Source organism: Solanum pennellii, chromosome 2 (genome assembly GCF_001406875.1).
Source record: "Solanum pennellii chromosome 2, SPENNV200".
Taxonomy (NCBI): domain Eukaryota; kingdom Viridiplantae; phylum Streptophyta; class Magnoliopsida; order Solanales; family Solanaceae; genus Solanum; species Solanum pennellii.
The window spans coordinates 18,375,100-18,382,557 of NC_028638.1; the positions used below are offsets into that span (position 1 = coordinate 18,375,100).

Sequence of the window (7,458 nt, forward strand, 5' to 3'; positions counted from 1 at the left end):
GTTTCATATATGAGTTTAAAATTTTGCAACTCTAAACATTTTTCAATTACAGGAATTATGAAAAAAGATATTTTATAAGTTTTATAATTATATAAAAGTAGAGTGTTAGTGTGTGCACGCGCATGCGTGTGTAAATACTTTATACCTTGAGGTAAAAAACAGAGCATCTTGATTCAGCAGAAATGAATTTGATGGGGCTTGGATACTGATAAAAGAATAAAAAAGAAACAAGAAGATATACAACAGTTATTTATAAAAATAGCATTTTTAACCCTTCTCAAGTTTATATACGTGAGGAGAATACATATACCTTGAGGCAGAAAACATAGTTTGTTGATTCAACATGAGATTTGATGTGACTTGAATACTGATAAAAAAGAAAGAAAAGAAAAAAAGATATGCATTGGTTATTTATAAAAATAACATTTTTAAACACTTGTCAAAGTGTTTCTCAAAAATAGTCACTGTTTGTGGAGTCTTGACAACTGAAAATCCATCACAATATATTGAAATATCATCTCTGAATTTAAAATTTCATGATAATAATATTTCTCGATTACAAAAGTCTTAAAAGTAATATTGTGTATATTTTACCCTTGTTATAAAACATGTGTGTGAAAGAGAATATAACTATTATTTTGATTCAAAGGCAAATGACCTGACGGGGCTTGGACACTAATAAAAACAAAAAAGAGAGAAAAAAAAGATATGCATGTCGTTATTCAAAAAATGGTGATTTATTGATCATTTTTCTATCTTGTTTATGAAAAATACACTATTTTGAAGTTTTTAATTTTACTTACAGTATATTCAAATTTCACCTGTGAGTTTAAAATTTTACAAAATTGATATTCTTCAATTATAAAAATTTTGAAAACAGTTATTTGTCAAGGTTTATATATCTTTGTTATAAAAATTAAGTGTAGATTATCATGTGTGTGACAAAAATTTAATATCTTAAGGCAAAAAACATATCGTGTTAATTCAACACAAATGAATTTGTAAGGGTTTGGATGCTAACAAAAATAAAGAAAAGAAAAATAAGATATATAATAGTTATCATAAAATAGTGTTTATCGACCACTTTTCAATTTAATTTTTAAAAATAATTACTATTATTAAGTTCTGAATTTCATAACTAAAACTTCATCACAAATGAAATTAAAAAGATATTATAAACCATAAATTATGTTTCTGTTAATTTTATATTATAATATGTTGTTGATTTTATTATCTTATAATTAGAGCAATTAATCTCACATATATTTCTGTTTAAGATTAATTGATGGAAAATAATAACACATGAAGTAGGATAGAGAAAAAATATATATACTTTCTCCATGGTGGAATATTTGGATTTGTTTCCATGTTTTCTCCCTCAACGACTTCTCTCTGCATTAACATCACAAAAAAATATAGAATAATAGAAATGTGTTATGCGTTTTATGAACAATTACACAAATTAAATATTTTGATATTAAGTAAATTATTAATGTTTAAACCATTAAATTTAAGTAGCTTGTCTGCATTTATTTAGCATAAAATGTAAGTTTGCCTAAATAATACTAATAAATATTTTTGATACTTTCGTCGTTTTAATTTATTTAGTATAATATAAAACACTACAAACATTTAAGAAATAATAGAAAGATTTTTAGACTTTTGTAAATTTGTAAGTATAGAATAGTATTTATATAACTATAAATCTAACGCTTGTTTTAATATGTGTGTTTAAAGAAAATCATTAAACATACAAATCAAAAGTTTAAATTTAGTATTTTTTTTAAAATCTGAAAATAACTCCTTTTCTAGATGAACTGACAAGAAAATAATGTGAAGCAAATAAATAAAAGTGAACTATATTTTTTAAAATAATCGATCATACCCTCGAATTACGAGTTCCAGAGAATCCTCTTGAAGGAACGACAATCCTATTATTAGGGTTGGCAATGTCTCCCTGCAGATAGAAACAATAAAAAAACAAAATATGTATTAAAGAAGAATATACAAGGATATAGTTGTTGTAACTTCATCTAAGTTACTTGTGTGTAAAAAACTTTGAGAATTAAATTGATTTTGACTTTTACCTTTAATTCAAAAATTAAATAATAATTAAGATTGAGCATCAAATATTTCTTAATTTATTGATATGAGACTCGACACTCTCTTCTACTCTCTACCTCCACATAATACTATACATATGAAGGATGATAGAGAATATAACATAATAAATATTGAATTAGAATAGCATGGAAAATATAATGCAGAGGTCTGACATAATAAATAATGAATATCTGTGATATAATAATGAAGAAAATAATAAGATCCTAGCTAATTGATTTCAAGAAGTTGGGGTAAGTCTAAAATAAGAATTCCTCGGAATCATATACATTCCCATGTGATTATCAGTCAAAGGATAAAAGACGGGTGTAAATAAAGTCTATCAACTCTTTCTTCATTGCCTTTTCTCAAATGTACATATCTAAATGAAGATTGTAAAGTAAAAAAGATGATAAGATTTCAAAATAAAATACCTTTAAATTTTGATCAGTAGTAATTGTGAATTCTAGAGCAGGATTGGACATAGACCTAACAAATAAAAGAATACATCTTCAAAATATATACATATATATTTAAACAAAAGACAAACAATTTATTTTATTAAATAAAAGAGAAAGAATTAACCATTAATTATTATAGAAATTAAATAAAATTTATCATGTGTGTTTAGAGAGAATATTTAATACCTTGAGAAAAAATCAATGTCATGATGATTGAACCCAAATGGATTGACAATGTCTCCCTTCAGATAGAAACAATAAAAAAACAAAATATATGTCATCTTTACTAATTAAAGAAGAATAAGAATATCGTAATTATAACTTCATCTGAGTGATTTATATGTGAAAAAACTTTGAAAATAAATTGGTTTTGATTTTTAACTCGATTCAAAATATTAAATAATACTTAAGAGGTAATGATTGATCACTAAAACTATATAAAGAGATCAAATATTCCTTATTTCATTGATATGAGACTCAATGTTCTCTTTTACCCTCTACATACGCAAGCATACAGAATATAACAAGAAGGCTGACATGATAAATATTGAATTATAATAGCATGAAGAATATAACACAAAGGTCTATGAGATAAGAATTCCTCAAAATCATAAAAACTTATCATATATCCCGTAACTTAAGGGAAACTTACATAAATGTGCTATAATAATAAAATATTTACCATTTATAGCAACAATATTCTTTTTTCACTTGATCGCTTTTAATTCATTTATAATACAATTTTAATACATATTACATATTTATCACAGTATTGCTATAAATGGTAATAAACAAAAAGTATAGCTAAAATCAGTAATTATTTTTTAAAATGTATTAATTTATGTAATTTTTCCGTAACTTAATGTGTAACTCACTATACATTCCCCCCGCTCGCTCCATGTGACTATCAGTCAAAGGTAAAAAGACAAGGGTAAATACAACTCTACCAACTCTCTCTTAATTACATTTTGTCAAATTTACTTAAACAAATGAATATTGTAAAGTAAAAAAGATAACAAAATAAAATACCTCGGAAGGTAAATTTTGATCAACAGTAAGCGTTTGGTCTGAAACAGAATTAGATATAAACCTATCAAGTAAGAAAATACATCTTAACAATACATAGAAACTAATACAAAATACAAACAAATATTAAATTCAAAAAAAAGAATGAATGAATTTAGCATTAGATATTATAGAATACAGATTGTCGTGTATGTTAGAGAAAATATTTAATACCTTGAGCAAGAATCAGTGTCATGTTGATTGAATCCAAATGGATTTGGCAAAGATAAAACATATGAATATTCATTAGATGGTTTTCCACTGGCCAAAAAAAAAAACAATAAATGAATTTAGCATTAATTATTATAGAAAAAAATTGAATATAGATTGTCATGTATGTTAGAGAAAATATTTAATACCTTGGGCAAGAATCAGTGTCATGTTGATTGAACCCAAATGGATTTGGCAGAGATAAAACATATGGATATTCATTAGATGGTTTTCTACTGGCAAAAAGAAAATAATAAATGAATTTAGCATTAATTATTATAGAAAAAAATTGTATTTAGATTGTCATGTATGTTAGAGAAAATATTTAATACCTTGAGCAAGAATCAGTGTCATGTTGATTGAACCCAAATGGATTTGGCAGAGATAAAACATATGGATATTCATTAGATGGTTTTTCACTGGCCAAAAAAAAAAAGAATGAATGAATTTAGCATTAATTATTATAGGAAAAATTGAATATAGATTGTCATGTATGTTAGAGAAAATATTTAATACCTTGAGCAAGAATCAGTGTCATGTTGATTGAACCCAAATGGATTTGGCAGAGATAAAACATATGGATATTCATTAGATGGTTTTCTACTGGCCAAAAAAAAATAATAAATGAATTTAGCATTAATTATTATAGAAAAAAATTGAATATAGATTGTCATGTATGTTAGAGAAAATATTTAATACCTTGAGCAAGAATCAGTGTCATGTTGATTGAACCCAAATGGATTTGGCAGAGATAAAACATATGGATATTCATTAGATGGTTTTTCACTGGCCAAAAAAAAAGAATGAATGAATTTAGCATTAATTATTATAGAAAAAAATTGAATATAGATTGTCATGTATGTTAGAGAAAATATTTAATACCTTGAGCAAGAATCAGTGTCATGTTGATTGAACCCAAATGGATTTGGCAGAGATAAAACATATGGATATTCATTAGATGGTTTTCTACTGGCCAAAAAAAAATAATAAATGAATTTAGCATTAATTATTATAGAAAAAAATTGTATTTAGATTGTCATGTATGTTAGAGAAAATATTTAATACCTTGAGCAAGAATCAGTGACATGTTGATTGAACCCAAATGGATTTGGCAGAGATAAAACATATGGATATTCATTAGATGGTTTTTCACTGGCCAAAAAAAAAAAAAGAATGAATGAATTTAGCATTAATTATTATAGGAAAAAATTGAAGATAGATTGTCATGTATGTTAGAGAAAATATTTAATACCTAAAGCAAGAATCAGTGTCATGTTGATTGAACCCAAATGAATTTGGCAGAGATAAAACATATGGATATTCATTAGATGGTTTTTCACTGGCCAAAAAAAAAGAATGAATGAATTTAGCATTAATTATTATAGAAAAAAATTGAAAATAGATTGTCATGTATGTTAGAGAAAATATTTAATACCTTGAGCAAGAATCAGTGTCATGTTGATTGAACCCAAATGGATTTGGCATAGATAAAACATATGGATATTCATTAGATGGTTTTTCACTGGCCAAAAAAAAAAAGAATGAATGAATTTAGCATTAATTATTATAGGAAAAAATTGAATATAAATTGTCATGTATGTTAGAGAAAATATTTAATACCTTGAGCAAGAATCAGTGTCATGTTGATTGAACCGAAATGGATTTGAAAGAGATAAAACATATGGATATTCATTAGATGGTTTTCCACTGGACAAATAAAAAAAAGAAGAAAATGGATATGTAAATAAACCATGAACTTATAGACATTCATTTGTTATCTAAAAACTCTTTGTGATGCAGGAATTTAGCTATCGTTAGATTTACTGATAGGTTACATAGGGATTTATAATGTAGGGGTCATTAGGTATTGATATCACATAGATTAGTAATTTAAAGACTATTTATCGTTGAATAATTTACATATTAGTATATAAAATACTATTCAATATGTTTGCTTGTTCTTTAAATAAAATAAAAAAAATATCTTGTTATTATAAGGGCTAGTTCTATCCTTTTAGAAATTTAGTTTGATTATTTACCAAGCAGCATGAACTAATTAGAGATTATTGAACAATTTATGTTAATATTAATTATGAGGGGAAAAATTAGCAAACCTCGTATTGTATAACTCAATATTAATTTTTAGGTAGAGACTCAATTTCTTAAAAGTCAATCAAACATGATACAAATAAATATTAATTTTATTCGGATATTAAAACGATTCAATAAAAGCTTTTACAAAATACAAGGAGTGGTACATTTTACCAGTATACAAATTATATATAAAATAAATAGGAGAAATTATCGTAAAACATAACTTATTTTACCATAGTCTCTAAAAAAGTATTATCATTTGAAAAAATTATAAAATTTACTTTACGTGTTGTATCAGTCGAATCGATCACTTTAAACTTAAATGGGACGTATGCGATGTATCAGGATATTTCTTTACGCGATGTATCAGTTGAATACATCATTATACACAACGTATCACTTTGATACATCACTTTACGCTATGTATCGAAACATACATGGTCTATTGAGATGTTGAGTGATGATCTGTAATCCGGATGGGATGGATCCAAAATCGACGCGCGATATATCGGAATGTTTTGAAATGTATATAAACTCTACCAGATATACGGGATTTTGTAATTAGGAAAAGAATAGGGTTATGTATAACTAGCTCTAAAAGAAGTACCTGGATTGCAGGAAGTCATAATCAACAGAAGTTTGTAAAGTCTTTTCATTCTGTTTTTCTGGAGCATCACTGTTTTGAGACCTAAATTATACATATATAAAATAAAGTGTTTAGATCTAAAATTACAGATCAAGAAATGAAAAAACATAAAGAGATTAAAAAATTTACATCTTTCAAAAAGAGAAATCAATTTGATGTCTTCCACAATAAGCAAAGCCCCTTTCCAATTTACAACTGAGTATAATACTGAGGAGCTAGATGTGCGTATTTATAATATGCGGGTAATAAATTTTATTGTATTTATAAATATAAATAGATTTGACCATACTAATGAACAAAAGTTTAAATGAAGTTGACTGAATTTAATTCGCATAATTCCAAATTTATGACCGTTACAAATACACAAATTATTTGCTATTAGCTATTTCAACACATTTATCGTAACACAATTATTTATTTTAAAATTGAAATAATACTAGTATACCCCATTAAATACACACATTATTTGCTATTAGCTATTTCAACACATCTATCGTAACACACAATTATTTATTTTAAAATTAAAATAATACTAGTATACCCCATTACTTTACTAAATTGTTCAACTTTATCTTATGTAACTAGTTTCTAGGCATGTGCAACACACGAGTATTCTATCTAAACTTACATAAAATATTTTAAATAACTAAAACATAGAAAATCATCTTACAATTAAATTACAATAATATCATTCATTTTTACAAGAAAAGTTCAAATATTTGAGATCTATTCTTTGATACCAACATGTAAGGTAAAAAATTGAAATATGATAGCATAGTATCTCTCGCTGAACTAAAAGAGAGATGAAAATACTTCTTATTTTAAAAATTTATAATTGTAAAAGAAACCTAAAAGATATATATATATATATATATATATATA

General features: G+C 25.4%; 1 long non-coding RNA gene across 1 annotated transcript; it reads right to left on the reverse strand.

The window, feature by feature from the left end:
- Window positions 1-5,099: 5,099 nt before the first annotated feature.
- On the reverse strand, window positions 5,100-5,527 carry LOC114076104. Its single transcript, XR_003576759.1, has 3 exons — window positions 5,457-5,527; window positions 5,272-5,358; window positions 5,100-5,175 (listed from the first exon to the last, which is right to left on the reverse strand). It is a non-coding gene; the product is annotated as an uncharacterized LOC114076104 (long non-coding RNA).
- Window positions 5,528-7,458: the final 1,931 nt, after the last annotated feature.